At 36.1% G+C, this 22,079-nt stretch overlaps 1 protein-coding gene across 7 annotated transcripts in view; it reads right to left on the reverse strand.

The window, feature by feature from the left end:
• SENP6 (SUMO specific peptidase 6) overlaps positions 1-22,079 on the reverse strand; it is a 138,756-nt gene that overhangs the window by 114,474 nt on the left and 2,203 nt on the right. Inside the window, exon 1 of one of the 7 annotated variants that reach the window (XM_069067001.1) lies at positions 12,086-12,137. The exons of the other annotated variants lie outside the window; for them this stretch is intronic. The gene's annotated coding sequence lies outside the window, so the exon portion shown is untranslated. Of the gene's footprint in view, positions 1-12,085; positions 12,138-22,079 lie in introns of those variants that run through there. 7 annotated transcript variants of the gene reach the window in all.

The following is a 22,079-nucleotide window of genomic DNA, read 5'->3' on the forward strand; positions in this document are numbered from 1 at the left end:
TATGAACATAAACATAGAAACACTTTTTATACAAATAAACTCAGATTTAAATAACTGAAGTAATATTTGTTGTTCATGGGTAGGTAAAGCCAATATAATATTTAAAAAGACAATTTTACCTAACTAATCTATTTATACAATGTCATCCCAAGTAAATTATTTTTAAAAATTTTACAAATGAAGTCAGAAAAAAATAATGAAGTTCATTTGGAAAGACAAAAGTTCAGGAACTTCAAAGAAACCAGGCCACCAAAAAAAAAAAAAAAAGATGTAAAGAAAGTATATTCAATAATATCAGATCTTAAACTATATTATAAGGCAAGAGCATTGTTTAAGTGTAAAAAGGGTAATTACAGTTATTTTAAATAAAAATTTTTTCATACAAATAAACCTATGTAGCCAAGAACTGAAGGAATGAAGAGAACTGAGGAAAAAACAATTTTCCAGACAAACTCTCAGATAGGAGGTAAATGGACTGGAATATTACTGGGATACAGGAAATGAGAAGCTGGCTGAATTAGAAAAACATGGAGACTCAGATTTATGATGGAGGGAAATAAGGACAGTACAGTCCTATGTATATGTGTATGAGGGCATGTTTATAGATTTCTACATATATGTATGTATTAACACTTAATTGTAGCCTTCTTTAGGGTGGGGGAGTAAGAGAGGATACAGGAAAAAAAGTGAAAAGAGTAGAGCAGGAGTAGAAGCAGGATCTCCCCCAGGCTCCAGCTTCCACTTTCCCCAATCCATGTAAAAGGGGACTCTAAACAAACTTTGGAGCTGTAAAACCCACAAAATGACACAGAGAAGCTAACTTCCCACTGAGGACAACCCGCAGGAATCGGGCAGCGAGCTCTGGGAGCCGAGCCCAGGCCCCTGTGAGTGGGAGGTTTTAGCCCCAGGGTGGGCCTGACCAGCCCCTGGCTGGAGAGACTCCAGAACACCAGCAGCAGTGGCTGTTTCCAGATTCATCAACACATAGATGTGAAGAACAAAGTAAGACGTCAGTGCAGTCTGGACTTTGGGACCAGTAGTTGGGAGAGTTTTGGCTTTTGCCCCTAGGGTGAGAAGCCGCAGAGACCCCTGGCACAGCCAGCGACACATGGCAGCTTCAGCTTCTGGCCTGCAGAGTGTTAGGGGACCAAGCGACCAGTCTGAGGAGTTATCACTCTTGCTTTAACCTGCTTGGATCTGGATTACAGTCTAGGGTGGAGGTCCTGGTGTGTGACCAGCTTGCCAGAGGAGAGGGCACCCATCTAATACCTCCTGCAGCTGAGAAAACCCCAGCATTTGGGAGGAAAGCTCCCCTGTCTGATGGCAGAGTCCTACTGTAGTAAAAAGCCCAGGGGTCAAGTGACCGAGGGGCAACATGACCAGGAAAAGGAAGCAAAATACACAGAAGCCTCCAACATTAGACTCCTATTTTGGGGACAAAAAGGAGCAAAGCATGGAACAGGAGGAAGACAGTGAAGTCAAAACTCCTGCACCAAAAGCTTCAAAGGAAAATATGATCTGGTTACAGGCCATAGGGGACCTTAAGAAGCAGATAAGAGAAGTGGAGGAAAAATTGGGAAGAGAAATGAGAACGATGCAAGAAAATTACAAAATGAGAGTCAACAGCCTGACTGAGGAAAATCACACATTAAAATACAGACTGACTCAATTGGCAAAAGAGGCTCAAAAAAGCAATGAGAAGAAGAATGCCTTGAAAAGCCGAATTTTCCAGATGGGAAAAGAATCTCAAAAGCTCAATGAGGAGAATCAATAATTGGATTTAGATTGGAGCAAAGGGAAGCTAGTGACTTTAAGAGAAAGCAAGATGATGTTAAACAGATCCAAACAAATGAAAGAATAGAAGGCATGTGAAATATCGCATGGGAAAAAACCACTGACCTGGAAAATAGATCCAGGAGAGAGAATTTAAAAATTACTGGACTACCTGAAAGCCATGATCAGGGAAAGAACCTAGAAATCATCCTCCATGAAATTCTCAAGGAAAACTGCCCTGATGTTTTAGAACCAGACGGCAAAATAGAGGTTGAAAGAATCTACCGATCAACTCCTGAAAAAGATACCAAGAAAGAAAACTCCTAGGAATATTATAGCCAGGTTCCAGAATTCCCAGATCAAGGAGAGAATATTACAAGCAGCCAGGAAGAAACAATTTGAATATTGTGGAAACACAATCAGGATAACACAGGATCTGGCAGCTTCTATACTGAGGGACTGAAGGGCCTGAAACAGGATATTCCAGAGGGCAGAGGAGCTGGATTTAAAACCAAGAAATCACCTACCCAGAAAAACTGAGTATCATCTTTCAGGGGAAAATATTTCAGTGGAATAGAGGACTTTCAAGCACTCTTAATGAAAACACCAGAGTTGAATAGAAAATAACATCCAGATACAAGAAGGAATAGAAGCTTGAGAAGGTAAATAGGGAAAAGAAACCATAAGCCACTGATCAAAGCTGAACTATTAACATTCCTACATGGAAAAACGATAATTGTAATTGATGAAAGTTTTCTCAGTATGAAAATAGTTGAAGGGAATGGGAGAGTATGTGGGCGTATGAATACATGTGTAAATGTGTGTATATATGCTTACAAGTATACACAGATAGAGGGCACAAAACCAATTTAATAGGAAGAGATGATACTTAAAAGGTGAAATTAAGAGGTGAGAGAGGAATATAATGAGAGGAGATGGAGAGAGACAGAGTGGGGCAAACTATCTCATACAGAAGAGGCAAGGGAAAATGGAGGGGAAGAATAGGAAGGCAAAAGGGAATGGGTCAACCTTATTCTCACTGAATTTGGCTCAGGGAGGGAATGAAATATACACTAAATAGGGTATCACCCTACAGGAGAGTAGGGGGAAGGGGATAAGAAAGGGGATGATGGAAGGGAGGGCAGGCTGGGGGGGAGGGAAGTTGGAAGCACTTACTTTTGAAAAGGGACAGGATCAAAGTAGAGAATAGAACAAGTGGGTGGTGGGATAGGAGAGAGGGAAATATAGTCAGTCTTTTACAATATATCTACTATGTTAATGTTTTGCATTAGCTACACATGTACAACCTATACTGAACTGCTTATCTTCCCAGTAAGGGTGGGCAAAAAGGGAGGAAGGGAATGAATCTGGAATTCAAAGTTTTAAAATCAAATGTTTAAAATTATATATGTACATATACTATCATTAATACTATCTTACATGTAATTGGGAAAGAAGATATATAGGCACTGGGGCATAGAGATCCACTATGACCTACTGGAAAAGTCTAAGGGGGTATGGGAGAGAACAGATTGGAGGATATCCTGTGGGACTGCTATTATGGGGTGGTGGGTAGGGGAAAAACAGGGAGAAAATGTGTAACTCAAAATCTGGCGGAAATTAATGATGTAAATTAGAAGTTAATAAAGAATTTGAAAAAAGAAAAAAAATTTTAAAAATGGTTGAATTAGTTACAATTCCACCAACAGTGTATACATGTTGCAATTTTTTCCAAAACCACCCCAACATTTGTCTTTTTTCCTTCTATATTTTTAGCCACTCTGATAAATGTGAGATGTTATCTCAAAGTTGTTTTAATATGCATTTCTCTAATAAATAATGATTATGGGCATTTTTTTCACATGGAAAAAAAAGAGTACAGCAGAGAACAAAAGCAAACCAACAAGGAAGGAAAGAAAAGCTGGGCAGCTTTGAAAACAGTGTATAGTATTAATTACATAGGTTTTCTTGAAATGGAAATTTATTTTCATATAGTTAAATCCTCTCTAGTGGTATTCTGTGTACATGGCAATGTTTCTTTTTTTTGTTTTCTCATTTTGCATTTAAGTTTAAAATTAAAGGGCTCCCACCTCCTCCAATTCATGTAAAAAATTACTCTAGACAAACTTTGGAGCTACAGAACCCACAAAATGACACAGAGAAGCTTACCTCCCACTGAGGACAGCCCCGAGCCAGCTGCAGGTTTTAGCCTCAGGACAGACTGACCAGCCACTGGCTGGAGGGACTTCAGATCACCAGCAGCTGTGGCGGTTTTCAGAATTATCAACACATAGATGCTGAGGACAAAGTGAGAGGATGGAGGTCCTGGGGTGTGTGACCAGCTTAACAGAGCATGTGGAGGCTTCAGAGAGGGCAGCCAACTAATAGCTCCAAAAGCTGTAAAATCCCCAGGGATTTGGCACAAAGCTGTAAAATCCCCACTCTGGTAGCAGAATTCTATTGTGGCAAAAAGCTCAAAAGTCAAGTAACTGCGTGGCAATATGAGCAAGCAAAGGAAGCAAAGCAAGCATAGCAACCGGACTTTACACTCCTATTTTGGGGACAAAAAGGATCAAAGTATGGAACAGGAGAAAGACAGAGAAGTCAGAACTCCTGTACCAAAAGCTTCCAAGAAAAATATGAGCTGGTTACAGGCCATAGAGGACCTTAAGATTTTGAAAACCAAATAAGAGAAGCAGGGAAAAAATTAGGAAGAGAAATGAGAATGATGCAAGAAAATTATGAAATAAGAGACAACCTGACTGAAGAAAATAACACCTTAAAAAAATAGACTAACTCAGATGGCAAAAGAGTCTCAAAAAGGCAGTGAAGAGAAGAAAAAGCAGAATTTGCCATATGGAAAAAGAATCTCAAAAGCTCACTGAAGAGAATCATTCCTTCAGAATTAGATTGGAAGAAATGGAAGCTAGTGACTATGAGAAATCAAGATACTATTAAACAGATCCAAACAAATGAAAAAATAGAAGGTGGGGCGGCCAGGTAGCACAGAGAGTAAGAGCACCGGCTCCAGTGTTGGGATGACCTGGGGGATCGAATCTGGGCTCAGACACTTAGCATCCACCCAGAAACACCTGGCCATGTAACCTTGAGCAAGTTACTTAACCCCAATTGCTTAGGGGCAGCCAGGTGGCTCAGCGAGTAAGAGCACCAGCCCCAGTGTTGGGATGACCTGGGGGATTGAATCCGGGCTCAGATACTTAGCACCACACCCAGAAATAACTGGCCATGTAACCTTGAGCAAGTTACTTAACCCCGATTGCTTTAAAAAAAAAAAAAAAAGGAAAATAGAAGGCAATGTGAAATATCTCATTGGAAAAACCACTGGCCTGGAAAATAGATCCAGCAGAGATAATTTTAAAAGTACTGGAGTACCTGAAAGTCATGAAAAAAAAAAAGAACCTAAAAATCATCCTTCAAGAAATTCTCAAGGAAAATTGCCCTAATGTTTTATAACCAGAGGGCAAAATAGAAATTGAAAGAATCTACCAATCACCTCCTGAAAAAGGTCTCAAAAACAAAATTCCTAGGAATATTATAGCCAGGTTCCGGAGTTCCCAGATCAATGAGAAAATATGACAAGCAGGGAGGAAGAAACAATTTGAATATTGTGGAAATACAATCAGGATAACTCAGGACCTGGCAGCTTCTACACTGATGGATTGAAGGGCTTGGAATATGATATTCCAGAGCTTCAGAAGGTAAACAAGGAAAAGAAATCATAATGAACTTATCAAAGTTGAACTACTTATATTCCTACATGGAAAAATGATAATTGGAACTTATGAAAATTTTCTCAGTATAAGAATAGCTGAAGGGAAAAGAAATGTGTATATACATATATGTGTGTGTGTATGTATACATACATATATATGTCTATATTGGAGGGCATATGGGTGTATGAATACATATGTGAGTGTGTGTATATATGTCTAAAGATATACATAGATAGAGGGTACAGGACCAATTGAATAGGAAGGGATGATACTTAAAAGGTGAAATTAAGAGGTGAGAGAGGAATATAATGAGAGGAGAGGGGGAAAGATAGAATGGGGTAAATTATCTCATATAGAAGAGGCAAGGGAAAACTGTTACAAAGGAGGGGAAGAACAGGAAGGCAAAAGGCAATGAGTCAACCTTATTCTCATTGAATTTGGCTTAGGGAGGGAATAACATACACACTAAATAGGGTATCTCACCCTACAGGAGAGTAGAGGGGAAGAGAGGGGGGATAATGGAAGGGAGGGCAGGCTAGGGGGGAGGGAAGTTGGAAGCACCCACTTTTGAAAAGGGACAGGATCAAAGCAGAGAAGAGAACAAGTGGGGGGGCAGGATAGGATGGAGGGAAATATAGTCATTCTTTCACAATATATCCACTGTGGAAATGCTTTGCATAGCTACACATGTATAACCTATATTGAATTGCATATCTTCCCAGTGAGGGTGGGTGATGAGGCAGGAAGGGAAAGAATTTAGAATTCAAAGTTTTAAAATCAAGTGTTTAAAAATATATATATTATTATTATTTTACATGAAACTGGGAAATGAGATATAGAGGCATTGGGGCATAGAGATTAATCGTGACCTACTAGAAAGTCAGAGGGAGTATGGGGGGGAAGATATGGGAGACAGCAGATTGAGGGAGGATATATTCAGTGGAATTGCTGTTTTGGGGTGGTGGGTAGGGAAAAATGGGGAGAAAATTAGTAACTCAAAATCTTGTGGAAATGAATAATGTAAACTAAAAAATAAAAAAGAGGAAAAAAATAAAGTAACAAAAAAAAGTTTAAAATTTTAAAAATTACCAAAAAGGGGTGGGGGTGGGGGAAATCACACTCCTCCCTTCCCCAAAAAAAGAAAAAATGAGAGCAAGGCAAGGAAATCATGAGAAGTCAATTGCTTGGTTTCGGAGGTACAAAAAAATACTGAAGAAAAAACACCTTAAAAACCAGAGTAGGACAAATAGTAAAAGAGGCACAAAAATCCATCGAAGAGACAAACTCCTTAAAAAGCAAAACTGGCCAAAGAGAAAGAGGTACATACAAAGCTCACTGGAGAAAATAATTTCTTGAAAATTAGAATTGAAGGGGTGGCTAGGTGGTGCAGTGAATAGAGCACTAGCCCTGGAGTCAGGAGGACCTGAGTCCAAATTCAGCCCCAGACACCTAACACTTACTAGCCACGTGACTTTGGGCAAATCACTTAACCCCAATTGCCCCTTCCAAAAAAAAAAAAAAAAAAGAAAATTAGAATTGGCTAAGTGGAAGCTAATGACTCCATGAAACATCAAGAATCAATTAAACAAAATTTTAAAAATGAAAAAAATAGAAGAAAACATGAAATATTGGAAAAAAAACAACTGACCTGGAAAATAGATTGAGAAGAGAGAATTTAAGAATTATTACTGGACTACCTGACAGCCATGGTCAAAAAAAGAGCATCTTTCAAGAAATTATCAAGACTTTGAAGGTAATATTCCAGATGGGAACTAGGATTCCAACCAAGAATCACCTATCCAGCAAAACTGAGCATAATCCTTCAAGGAAAAAACTGATATTCAATCAAATAGAGAATTTCTAAGCAATCTTAATGAAAAGACTAGAGCTGAATAGAAAATCTGATTTTCAAATACAAAACTCAAGAAAAACATAAAAAGGCAAACAGACAAAAGATAAGGGGTTCAATAATGTTAAACTTTTTACATTCCTACATGGGAAGATGATATTTGAAAAAATGCTAAGAATTTTATCATTATTATGGCAATTAGGATTTTCATAGACAGATGGCATGTGTGTGAGTTGAATATAATGGGATGATTCCTAAAAAAATAAAATTAAGGGGTGAGAAAGAGGAATGCACTGGAAGAAGGGGAAAGGGAGAGATAGAATGGGGTAAATTATCTCATATGAAAGAGCTTTTATAATGGAGGGGAGCACCTGAACCTTACTCTCACTGGAGTTGGCTCAGAGGGAATAACATACACACTTAGTTGATTATAGAAATCTATCTTACCCTATAGGAAAATAAGGAGAGGAAGGGGACAACAGAAGGCAGGGAGCTAGAAGGGAAGGTGGACTGAGATAGGGATAGTCAGAAACAAAACACTTTTGAGGATGGACAGGGTGAAAGGAGAGAGAGACAGAAAAAGAAAGAGAGAAAGAAGAAACGGGATACAATGGAGGTAAATACACAGTAATCATAACTGAAAATTTATTTTACAGCAAGAGTCTCTGATAAAAGCTTTTCTCAAATACATAGAGAACTGAGTCAAATTTATAAGAATAAGAGCTATTTCCCAATTAATAAATGGTCAAAGGACATGAACAAGCAGTTTTCAGATGATCTATAGTCATATGAAAAAAAAAAGTCAACTACTACTGCTTAGAGAAATGGAAATTAAAACAACTCCGAGGTACCACCTCACACCTATCAGACAGGCTAATATGACAGAAAAGGAAAATGACAAATGTTGGAGGGGATGTGGAAATACTGAGACACTAATGTTTTGTTGGTAGAGTTGTGAACTTATTCAACAATTCTGGAAAGCAATTTGGAACTATGCCCAAAGGGCTATAAATCATGCATGTTCCTTCTGGCACAGCAATACCACTACTAGGCTTTTATCCCGGAGAGATCAAAAACAAAAAGGAAAAGGACCTATATGTATAAAAATAATTACAGCAGTTCTTTTTGTAGTGGCAAAGAATTGGAAATTGAGGGAATGGTAATCAATTGAGGAATGGCTGAACAAGTTGTGGTGAATATATGAGAATGAATATATAAGAAATGACAAGAAGTATGCTCTCAGAAAAAGGTGGAAAGACTTACACGAACTGATGTAAAGTGAGGCAAACAGGACTGATGGAATATTGTACATAGTAACAGCAACACTGTATGATGATCAACTGTAAATGACTTGACCATTCTCAGCAATACAAAGATCCAAGACAATTCTGAAGGACTTATGATGAAAAATGCTATCTTCTTCCAGGGAAAGAAGCGATGGAGTCTGAATGCATATTGAAGCGTGCTTTTTAAAACGTTCTTTATTTTAGGTTTTTTTTTTTGGGGGGGGGACAGCAGGGGTGGTGTCTGTGTTTTCTTTTACAACATAATTAATATGGAAATGTTTTGTACGACTACACATGTATAACCTATATCAAATTGTTTGCCTTCTCAAGGGGGGAGGAGAGGCAGCAGGAGGGAAAGAATTTGGAACTTAAAAATTTTTTAAATATTAAAAATTGTTTTTACATGTAACTGGAGAAAAAATAAAATTATGCACACATAGATGTATATTTTTAAAAGAAAGACTTAAGAACTCTGATGAAAGGTGTCACCAACTGTGTCTCATGGTCACTGAGGGGATTCATTTTGCTTGACTCAACTTATTTTTCTAATGTTTTTCTCCCTCCTTCCTCTTGGTTAATGGGGGTGGGGGTGAGGGTGGAGGGCAGTATGCATTGGGTTGGAGTGTAGCAAAGAGAGTTGCTTAGCAATAGTAATGTAAAAAAAAAAGTAAGTAAATGTTCATACCCTTTGACCCCGAGATTCAGCTTTCAAATTACTAAAATATTGTTAACAACACTTTTTGAGATAGCAAAAAAAGCTTAAAATGAAATAGATGCCCATCAGTTGGGGAATGGCTAAACAAACTGTGGCATATATGAATGTACAGGCAAGTAAGCAGATCCAAGGAAACAACTATATATAATGACTTTACAAAAATATAGATAAGAATAACAACTATAAAACAACAAAAGTGGATGTTGCCAATTTTAAGTCTTGTTAACTAGCAAAATTACAAAGAACAAATGCTACTAAGAAATATAAGAAGACATCCAAACCCAAACTCCTTTACAGAAGTGGGAAGTCCATAGGTAAAAAATATTGCATTTATTTACTTTCCCCATTTTTAATCAGTTTTGTAGATTCCCCCCACCTTTCCTTTAAAAGTATGTTATACAGGATCATTTTGGGGTAGGGTAAGGGAAGGATATAGGGGAATTTTGGTGATGTTAAAAAAAAGGTATCAATAAAATTTATTTTTAAAAGATAGTGATAATAAAAACAAAAGAAGGTAACTACTTTTAAATGTACCTAAGATAAGTTCAGATGAAAACACAGAGAAGAAGCAGAAATTGTTTTTCAAGTAATAGGAAGAGATTGTTTTATACTTTAAAAAAAGTAAGCAGTGTGAAATGGTATAGTAAAGATAATATTTATAGTATAATAGAGGATTTACTTTTGTGTTTTGCTTTATGTATGGAAAAGCACAAGTTCAGAAGAAAAAAATTAAAGAACAAACAAACCAAAGAATTAACAATGTGTTCTCTGTGAGCAACTGACTGTATCTGTGAGGCTGAATTTTCTTAATATACTTCAATCAAAATAAGATAACAGCTTGAGTGAGAAAGAAGCAAATGACAATCTAACACTCTTCAAAAACATATAAAACACTACCACTCCTCTCACTAAATATCTGTTTTGGAAAATACTAATTTTCATTAAAAAGTTATTTATATTAAAATAGTTACTGTTGTTTTTAACTGAATTAAAACACTTTAAAATTTTATCAATTTTAATTTCGAATACAGTAAACACCAGTCCTTAGTAATTAAGAGTGAAAAGTGGGGCAGCCAGGCAGCATAGCGAGTAAGAGCACCAGCTCCAGTGTCAGGATGACCTGGGGATCGAATCGGGTCTGGGCTCAGTCACTTAGCACCACACCCAGAAATAACTGGCTGTGCAACCTTGAGCAAGTTACTTAACCCCAATTGCTTAAAAAAAAAAAAAAAAAGACAAACCAATTGGGGCAGCTAGGTGGTGTAGTGAATAGAGCACCAGCCCTGGAGTCAGGAGAACCTGAGTTCAAATCTGATATCGGACACCTAACGTACTTACTAGCTGTGTGACCTTGGGCAAGTCACTTAACCCCAACTGCCCTCCCAAAAAAAGCAAAAAAAAAGGTGAAAAGTGATCATAAGAATAAAAAAATTGAGAACTGCTAGTTTAAAGTACCATGAAAATTCAAGTAAAATTAACTGAAATAATTTCAGCAATAGCAAAATATAAACTCACAAAAATTATCAGTTTTTTCTGTATTACTACCCAAAAAATGAAAAAAAAAAAAAACAAAAAAAACGAAAGAGAAATTCCGTCCAAAAGAACTCTACAATGTATAAAATATTTGTGAATATACCTACCAAGCACATAAGGAAAAAAATATATGTTCATATTTACACACACACACGTATAAAATACTCTGCAGAAATATAAATAACTTAAGAAAAATTAATGGGTAGTTTATCCCAATAAAAATGACACTACTACCCAAATCATTTATTTCGTGTCATACTAATTAAATTACCAAGGGATAACTTTATAGGACTAGAGAAAAATTATAATGAAGTTCATCTAGAAGAAGAAAAAGGTTAAGATTCTCAAATGAAATAATGTGAAAAAGTGAGAAGGAAAGGAACCTATCAACACCAGATTTCAAACTGTTCTACAAAGCAACAATCATCGAAACTCTTCAGTACTGGCTAAAAACAAAAGTTTATGAGTAGAACAAATCAGGTATACAACTTAGAGAAATAAATAAGCATAGTACTAAGTAAAACTCAGACTCCCAACTACTGAGATATTACTTTTCAATAAAAACCAGGGAAAACTGGCAGAAAATAAGTTTAGAACATCTCATACAATATACCAAAGCAAGTTCCAAATGTGAACTACGTATGAAATTACAGGCATAAACAAATTAAGACAGGAAGGAAAGCTATGCCTTTTGCACACATGCATGGATGAACACATGATCAAACAATTGATTATCACAGAAAATAAAATGTACAATTTTAATTACTGCTAGGTACTGATTAGTGAGAATAAGTGGTTGAATTATTCAAATTCAAACTCTGTAACCATTAGGTTGGAATCAATTACCATATTTTACATAATTATAACTTAGAATAATGAGAACTTGTATATATGCAACCACTTCATAGAATTCATTATTCATACCAATGAGGACTTAGTTGTGCATAAAATTAAAACACTTCTTATAAAAAATTAAAGGAGGCAAGATCAAAAGGCAACAGTTAATTGTGGAAAAACTTTTCAGCAAGTTTTGCTTATAAAGGTCTAACACCCAGAATCTATGAAGATCCAATTCAACTAGGTTATGAACACAGAAGGCTCAAAAGAAGATTAGCAGACTATCAACAATCATAAGAAAAATATGCTACAAATTACCAATAGGGAAATGCAAATTAAAATAACTTTGATGTCTTACCTCACAGCCATCAGATTGGCAGGAATGACAAAAGCAAAATGACAGTAAAGTGCCTGAAGGAAAACAGACATACCAATGAACTATTTGGTGTAACTGTGAAATGGTTTGACCATTAGGAAAAGCAATCTGGAACTATAGCCAAAAAGGAGGCCAGCAGAAGTAAAGTGACAAAGTCAACTTAATCACCATCTGAATTAAAGCAAACTATGACAAATAACTCCAAATATAATTTTATGCGGCTCTGAAGTACATCATAAGATTTTTGTGGCAGCCCATCATTTTTCTAACTGTTTTTTTCCCAAGTGTGTTTATTTGTTAAAATGTGTTTCATAAAAGCCAAGATGTCTGTGTGACATACCGTGTTTCTCTGATAATAAGACCTATCCCGAAAATAAGCCCTCCCCTTACTGTGTAAGATTCCTCTAAAATAAGCCCTCCCCCGAAAATAAGTCCTATTGAAATTGCTACTGTAGTGAAGGTGATCCCTTGAGCTACAGGCTACATTACGGTACCCTCTGTATGCACTGTCCCCTCCCCCCCCGGGTGAAACGCACGCCGCGCTCCGAGCTGCATCCAATCAGAGCTGCAGCAGTGAGCGCGTCATCCTGTTCTTCCCCAGTGATTTGCTTATTGAAAAAAGGTACATTTTTTTGTTCACATTTACCTGTTTATTAAAATTGCTGTCAATGTTCGTTAAAATAAGCCCTCCCTTGAAAATAAGCCCTCTGGTGTTTTTCTGTCCAAAAAATTAATAAGACAGTGTCTTATTATCGGGGAAACGCGGTAGTTAAAAAGGGAAGTCCAAGTGGGACTGTCTTTCATTTTGTAAGTGATCTCTTATATATTATAAACTCCTTGAGAGTAAGGGACTCATACCAGGATTTAAGAAATCCTAACCATCAAGTTTGTAAAGCACAATTAAGTCATAGTATCAAATATTTGGATTCAATCTTATCCACAAATATATAAGTATAATTTGCTGAGATTATGTTTTACTATCACTTGAAAAGTGATACTATGGCAATCATGTGGTGCAAGCAATATTGGAGGCTAGCCTTGGAGCTTCTCTGAGACTTCTGCTGCTCTAGCTAGTCCAGTCTATGAGTTCTATTCCATACAAAGGGATAAATGTCTATCAGTTATGGCCTAGAAAAATCTTAACTAGGTTCTCAGCTCTTTCTACATCTTCTTGATCTTCATCAGCAACATAAAAACTGATGACAAATTTTGTGGATATATTGTTTATCCTGCTGCTATGATGAAACTATAGGGGAAGGGATGATAACTTTTAAAGATGAAATAGCCAGTATGTGTCAGAACTGGTATTTGGGGGCAGCCAGGTGGTTGAGTGAATAGAGCACTGGCCCTGGAGTCAGGAGGACCTGGGTTCAAATCCAGCCTCAGATGCTTGACACTTACTAGCTGTGTGACCTTGGGCAAGTCACTTAATTCCAACTGCCTTGCTTTCCCCCCTCAAAAACAAAACAAAACTGGTATTTGAATTCGTCATAACTCTAAACCAACTTTCCACCAACACATACTCTCTCACAGTCTCCTCTCTCACACACACACCCTATACTCTTAGCTGATATTCTAGGATACTCTAAGTAAACCATCATGTGATTTTATAAACAGAAATAACTGACTCCAATTTGCTGAACTTTCTTCCTTAATTTATTATTTTGCCTTAGTAAGCTATAGCAATATATCAAATAATATGTGACAATGAACATCATTGCTTCACTTCTGATCTAACTAGAAAAGTCCCCAGTGTTTCACTACTACTACCAATGTTAGTACTTGGTTTTATATAAATAGTAAGATCATAGTAAATAAAGGTTCTTTTCTTCCTATGCCTCAATATTTAACATACATAAGCTTTATATTTTACTGAAGGATTTTTCTGCATCTATTACTATAATCACGTGTTTTTAGTTTTGCCATTAATATGTTTATTATGCCAGTTGATGTTCTAATTTTGAACTTTCCTTTCATTGTTCATATGAATCCAACTTGGTCATAATGAATCATTTTTTTGGTTAAGTTGCTGTAACTGTTTTGCCAGTGTATTATTTAATTTATCCTATCAATATTCATTAGTGATACTAAACTGTAATTTTCTTACTTTATAACTTTCTGATTTGGGAATCTGGACCATCTTTGAAGAATTTAGTAGATGGGGCAGCTAGGTGGCGAAGTATATACAGTGCTGGGCCTGGAGTCAGGAAGACTCACCTCCCTGGGTTCAAATCTGGTCCCAAACCCTTAGTAGCTGTGTGACCCTGGGCAAGTAATTTATCCCTCTTTGTCTCTGTTTTCTCATCTGTAAAATGAGTTGGAGAAGTAAATGGCAAACCACTCTAGTATCTTTGCCCCACCCCCAAAAAACCCCAAATGGAGTCATGAAGAATCAGACTGTACAACAACCCTCTTATGATTTGAAAAATTATGTAGCACAATGCAATGGCAAGTGTTAGTGGAGTCAGATGATTTGAGTTCAAATCCAGATTCCACTGCTTTCTACCGTTTAATACCTTGGGCAATTCAACACTCTTGGGTCTGAGCCTCAGTTTCATCATCTGCAAAATAATGGGGTTAGACTGGTTGATCTTACAAGATTCTTTCCTTCCAACTGTCCATCTATGATCATCTTATTTTTATTTTAAATGTTTGATAAAATTCATTTATACCTAGCTTCATATGTAGCAGTTTTCAATCTCCCTCAGATCCAAATAAATGCAAAATTAAATAAAAAGGGTATAATGGGGATTCCATTAGTGTACAGATTAGACTGGATGGCAGCTGCTGAGGTTCCTTTCAACCCTCAAATTCTATGACTGTGAATTAGATGAATGATACAATGTGTAACTGGCCTATTTAAAGACAATTTACAACATTAAAAAATGGGAAAGGGATAAAAGAACTGACAATTGCCATTTCCTAAGAAATTTAACAGATATAAATCAATCACCACAAGAAGACCTGAAAAAGCATTGGTGAGTGAACTATTGTTAACACCCTTCTCAAGTTAAATATGACAGCCAAGGCCACCATCTACAAGTCAGTTTAGAATGTATACTTATTTGTAAACGTTTACAAAGGACAGTGAAAAGTTAATAAGCAATAATCATTTCATAGAGATAGAGGGAAAAACAAGTTTACAGAAAAGATGACCCAATGACAGATCAAATCCAGGGCACTTAAGGGTGAAACTAGAAGGATGACAAATAGAAGAGATAGTATAATAAGGCTTTCATAAATTCTCCTCCACCCCCCCCCCCCCTATCAGTAACAGTTGAACTACCACTTTGGCCCTGATGTACCGCATGATAATAATTAACACTTATTAAAGTGACCTACATAGGTGATGCCATTTGGGCCCAAGAATAAATTATAAGGTAGGTATTAGGGTATAATTCCATTTTACAGATAAGGAAACTAAGGCTCAGAATGATTAAGTAATTTTCCAAGGTCACACTGCTAATGTCAGAAAGTAAGATTTGCACCTAAGTTTCTGACTCCAAGTATAATGCTCTTTCCACTAAGCCATACTGTCTCCTGAGAAAATAATTTAATCTTCTGAGGAATTAGAAATGGCACGAAAGGAAATAAAGAACAGCTAAGGATACACAAAGTCCCTACTCAACATTACAATTTTGAGAATGAAGGGTTTTTTCCCCCTTTACACCTGATCTTTATAATAGGATAATAGTTTGGAGCTGGAAGGAACCTCATATCATTTACTCCAGTGTCCTCATTTTACAAAAAAGGAAATTTGAGGCCCACAGAGGTAAAGTGACTAACTGGCTCTGTTTCCTATCCATTCACTCTATTGACCTATCAACAAGCTGCTCAATGCTTTTTGGACTTTATAGTTTCCTCATTTGTAAAATGGGGATAAGACCCTATCTATCTCACGTGATTGTTATAGGGATTATTAAATGAGAATATGTACCATGCAAATGTAATGTGGTAGAAGTGGAATTAATATATAATTATATGATTAATATACAACATATAACTAAAATATTTTAAGGTTCTTGAAACCATTATACACTAGCCTTCTAGACAGTTTTTCCTTTCTTTTAGTGAATCTATGACTTAATCTCTGCAGATAGTAGTTTCATTCTTTCAGATAACTTATTTATACTTTTTTACCTTGAGATTCTTGACCAAGTTCTCAGATAGAGCTTTTAGAGAGGATCTATCCAAGGTGCTAGAAGCTCTCCTCTGGATCTTTTATATTTCATGGATACCAATGCTGCACATGATTGTCCATCTGTATTTCCTCACTTGTCATATGACCAGCAAACCTCTTTTTCCCCTCCAATCATGCATTTCTTCAATGATACCCCTTGGGATATCAGTTTGCAATTACTGAAAACACTGTATAATTTCTCTAATGCGATCCAAGGCAACCTGTTCTTTTCTTCCTATTCAATTCTAGATCTAACTCACTGTCTATTTACAGTACTGGGGGCCCCCCAAAATCCACAATATTGAAACCTTTAACTGAGTAGCATTTCAGTAAGTTTATTTAAAGACTCACTATATGGAAGTTAATAACAAAGACTGACTATAATTTGCCCCTTAATAATGGTCTTACACTTCTACTTTAGTCACTGTCTTTTATTTTTTGGATAAGGATACAGAAAAAAACTTAGCAATCAGTAAAACTAGGTTATAGTCCTAACATGGCCGAAAACTTATTATGTGAAGTTAAATATGTCATATAACTTGTGCCTCAATTTCTATAACTACCAAGTAGACAACATCCTCTATCTACCCCATGTAAGTATCAAGAGGCTCAAACAAGATGAATGAATTAGAAAATAGGAGACAGAATGGAAAAAACTAAATACTGCTATAGTATAGAATAATTTACACCAAAGCAGCTCAGGAGATGAAAACAAAATAGTGGGCACTTAAGAATGCAGTAAAGAATTTGAAGGGGAGCTGAAAATAAAATAGCAGGGTTTCAAAATCTATGAGAACTCAGATATGCAGAATTAAGCTCCTACCTTTGAGAAGTAGTTTTCTAGTGGTTAGTTTTCTAGTAAAAATAGGTGTAACAGAAAGAACACAAATTCAACCGTGAACTCAGCCATTATCTGTTAGGCAAAATTATGTTCTATCCTCAGTTTCCACATATGTAAAATAATGGGGTGAGCTCCAAATAACCATCCTTAGACAAGAAAACTATGTAAAGGTGTAATTACCAACCCAAACGAGAAGAACCAATGAAACTGTCTTATAAGAATCAAAATTATTCTAGAAACAAGGAATTTGATGTGTATTTCAGATTAGCAAAGAAACTGAACTTTCATCAAAAATGATGAGGAAAAAAGCACCAGTTGCTCAAAGAACTTTGTAGATTCTACTGAATAGGCCAAAAAACTCCAGCAAACATTCATTTTCTTCTGGAATGAAACAGCCAATGAGACTTTGAGACATAGTTAAAAACACATTGCGAAGTTATTTTACAATCCTAGTCAAAGTAGTAGACTGGTTTAAGGCTGAATTAATGAATATAAATGTGAAATAAAACAGTGGCATGGGTAGACTGAGTTTAACCATCTACTAGGTGCTTTTTTTTAGTGACAACATTTTAGTTTGTTAAGGGGCAAGGTCTAAGAAATCACTTAAGTGACATTATAGATTTTAACATTTGGAAGAAAGAAGAGAGGACAGTTAGTCCAACTCTTATCTAAGAATTTGCTTTATCACAGATCTGACAAATGCTTGTGTAGTCATGAAGACCTCTGGTCAGAATAAATCTATTACCTCCTTAAGCAGCCCATTATACTTTGGGATAGCTCCATTTGTTCAAAAATTCTTCCCTGGGTCAAACCTAAATCTGCCTTTCTTCCACTTCCACCAATTACTCTTGTTTTGCCCTCTGGGCCCAAGCAGAACAAATTTACTATTTCCTCCATAAAAGATTGACTTACAAAACTTGAAAACAGGAAAGATTCCATGACTGATGGTGTCACTGACAGAAATGGTAGTCTAGATAAATGCTTGCTGCTTTGACTTGATCTAGAGTCAAGCAAACAAGCAAATCAGAGCTACTCAAAGCAGAAAGGTTAAGAATGCTTTGGAACTGGAAAAAATAATAGCTAACATTTATATGGTGCTGCAGAGTTTTCACAATAGTTTATATAATATTTCATTTTATCCTTACAACAACTCTGTGAGATACTATATATAGAATGCCCATTCAATAGTAGAGGAAACTAAGGGTTCTGTCAAGTAATTTGGTCAAAGAATTTGCAAATGTCAGAGGCAGGATCTAAATTCAGATCTCTTCTGACTTGCTGCCTCAAAAAAAAGCACAAGGTACCAGACAAAACTGAATCAAAACCAGTTTCAGGCTTACAAACTTCCCAAGATCAAGAACAATCTGGGAGTTAGAAGACTTTCTAGACCTAGAATTGCTCAGTAGCAGATACATAGCTCTGAACAAACCATATAACCCCTCCCAATCATTTTCCTCATTGTAAAATAATGTATTAGGTCAGTGCAGAGCATTCTGGGAGAGATCAATAACACTTCAATGAGTACAGCCTATCCACAAAGGAAAGAACAAGTAAATGAAGACTGCCTACTGCCAAGATTTCTAAACGTATCTGAATAGACAATCTATAGAACCTAACAGTATGTATATCTGGGACAATCAGGAGAGAAAAACGAGATGAGCCCAAACCAAAAAGGAGATTCCAACCAATTCTGGTTGGACTGTTCTTGGGAAACTGCAAAGGTTTTTTATTGACCCCAAAAGTAGCGTCAAAGAAAAGGTCCATCTTTTCCATACTAACATTTTACCAATGTTATTGTTTGGTAGTGAAATATGAAACATTTTTACTGTTGTTGTTTCAATCATGTTCAACTCTCTGGTGACCCCATTTGGAATTTTGTTGGCAAAAATACTGAAGTTGTTTACCATTTCCTTCTCCAACTCATTTTATAAATGAGGAACTGATACAAATTCAGTTAAATGACTTGGCCAGGGTTATACAGCTGTTAAAGTGTCTAAGGCCACATTTGAATTCAGGTCCTCCAGAATTCCAGGGGTGGTGCTTTATCCATCTAGTTAAAATTTGAGTCACATAGAGAGCAATGAAGAAGTACCTGGTAGGTGTGAATAAGATGCAATATATAACCAAAGAGGGATTCCAAAGAACCAGATTGGAGCAAATCAAGGAATTCTATGACACAAAGAGAAGATGCACTGGTAAAGTGACAAGGGTGAGGGAATACAAGTGTATAGCTAGAGAACTCCACTACCTGGATGTTGTGATAAAGTAGGCAGGTCCAGATGAGCTGCAGGCATCACTCTTAGAAAGATCTTCAAGATCAATGAGCTCAGATTTGAATATCTGAGTAGAAGGCACTAAGGTTAGTTCAAGTTCTGAAATTCTGATTAAATCACCAAAAAAGGAGGCAGGCATGACTGAGGAAAAAGCAATTAAAAAAGAAACACAAGTACTCTGCAAGATGCTAAACTAAACTGAGCTGGTAATATCTGTTTAGAGAAATATAGGGAAAAAAATCACTAGGCTTTATGGTAGAGGTAAAAGACTTAAGGAATTAACAGCAGTTGAAAAAGATGATAGATTTCCCATAGTTGCAGGGGGAAAAAAGCAAAAAATATATACATATACATACACACGCATATATAAATGTGCCTTGTTAAAACAGCATGGTTATAGTGGAAATTGCTGTTGGAATTAGAGGCAGAGGACCCAGCTCTACCACTTATGTGTACAACCTTGGGAAAGTCCCTTACTCTTTCTGGACTTCAGATGTTTCATTGGTAAAATGGAGAGGTAGGACTAAATGACTTGTGTTTCCTTCCAGTTCTAAATCTATGATTCAATAACAAAGAACAGGTAAGGCAAGATGCACCTTCTGTGAGAAAGGAGACAAAGAAGATCTATTTCAATAGGTCTGTACTTTGGGCCATAAGAAAAGGGGGAGGGGGATTATTTAGGAAAGTTAAGGGAGGGAAAGGGCAGAGAGGAGGACAATTAGCCCTATACTGAAGGCTCCCAAGAACACCTGTAAGTAGAAATGTAGAAAGGAGAAAGAATAGGAAGGACTAGATAGCATAGAACCCTAATGTAAATGGTAAAAGCCAGAAGGAATCGAAAGAGGAAGAATTAAAATGAAATAGAATAATTAAAGGAAGGCATTCAAAAGACAAACTACTTATATCTACAAAAATGTTATAAGCTAGCTGAAAGTTAGCTAGAATGCTAATAACAATAATAATTAACATTCAAATAGAAATTTAAGGTTTGCAAAGAGCTTTATATGTATTCTCTCTTTGGTATTAACAAAGTAGGTAGAAACAGAGGTTTAGTCTACAGGATTCTAAAGCAGAAAAACTAAAGAGAAATAAAAATTTGTTTTCCTACTTCTGAGAAAAAGCTGTTGCCTTTTTTTTTTTACTAAGAGCATCATTTTTTTGGTTTGTTTTGTGGGACACCCCATGTGTTCCATTCAAGAGAACTAGAAGAAGGCTTTAGGCAAGTTGAAAGGATGATAATCACATCTATGAACGTAGTTAATTCCTAAATGTGTGTTGCAATCTCTACCACTAGAGAGAGAATCACACTAATGAGATCATGGATTCAAAGTACAGAAGAATTATTTATATATAACATGCATCTCTGAGTATCAAATCAGATAGCTATTAAAAGCACTTAGTAAAATTAAAAGTGCTTTTAGATATGTCATTAATGTGAAAGTTCCAATTATTTAAGATAACCTTAACAGGAAAATTACAGTTAAGTAAAAGCATGACTAGGAAAATATAATACCACATACTACTCAACTTACAAGGAAAGGTGTAGAGAGATTTGGTAAAAACATTACTCATCATGCAGTTTTAGGATGCTATTACTATGATCTTAAGAGTAGGAGATCTCTTCTACCCTAGCTATTTCACTTAGAAATGTAGTTTCAAAGGTATCTACTGTGAAAGGGAAGGAAAAGGGGTAAGGAAAGTGATTATTAGAACTGTAAATATCAATATTATTAATAATAATTAACTTAAAAACTTCAATTTTCATGATTACATAGTCAATAAGCATACAATTTTTATCATTTATATGTATGCAGCATATGAAAATATGTATCACACATTAATGTTTACTTTATAGTCTCTAGCTCCATTTGGCCATCCAGTGATTTTGACTGATTGCCATTACTTGGGTTCCCACCACCCATTTATTTCACATCAGTGTTATAAGAATGAGATGAGATGATATATGTCCAAGTGCTTTATAAAAAGTGAATGTACTCTTATTATTCAATATTGGTAGTTCCATTAGGCCTGGTGGAGAAAAGATGCAGTGAAACACAGTGCCTGGCACACAGTAAGGACTTAAATGTTTATTCCCTTCTTCTGCTCACTCAAAGATGGTAATGGTAAGTTAAGAAAGATTCTAAAAGTAACACCTAATGTGAAGTTAAAAACATCATCAGTTAATATGTGTGAAATTTTTTTATTTGTGTCACAGAATTGTAAGTTTCTTACTTATCCCTGCCCTTAACAAGAATATTCAAATCTTGATTATACTTCTTTGTGCTAAATCTATCAGTTATCACAACAGTATCTATCGGTATTTATAGAAGCCTGCTACTCAATAAAGCACAACAGTTTAATACTGATCTCTCAAGATACAGCATAAAACCATCACTCAAATCTCTAATCACAAAGCATACCAAACTGTATATATAGCAAAGACTTACGAAACAAAACATGAGCATTCAAACTTCTTGACTAGTGACCAACCTGATCAAATAACATCGTAGTCAGAAAAAATTAAACTTAGAAAATTAATAAGTTTTCTCTAATCTCGTATTAGGAAAATCAAGACACTTTCACTATTCTTCTAGGTATGGGCTGATAATCTATCATAGTTAAATTCCGACTTGAAAACTGGAATCCAATGGTAAAGTCAAGTAAAAAAAGGTTCTAAAAGGT

This window comes from Petaurus breviceps, unplaced genomic scaffold (assembly GCF_028583685.1).
Source record: "Petaurus breviceps papuanus isolate PSGF00001 unplaced genomic scaffold, PetGlider_PUasm1.0 90734, whole genome shotgun sequence".
NCBI classification, from domain to species: Eukaryota; Metazoa; Chordata; class Mammalia; order Diprotodontia; family Petauridae; genus Petaurus; species Petaurus breviceps.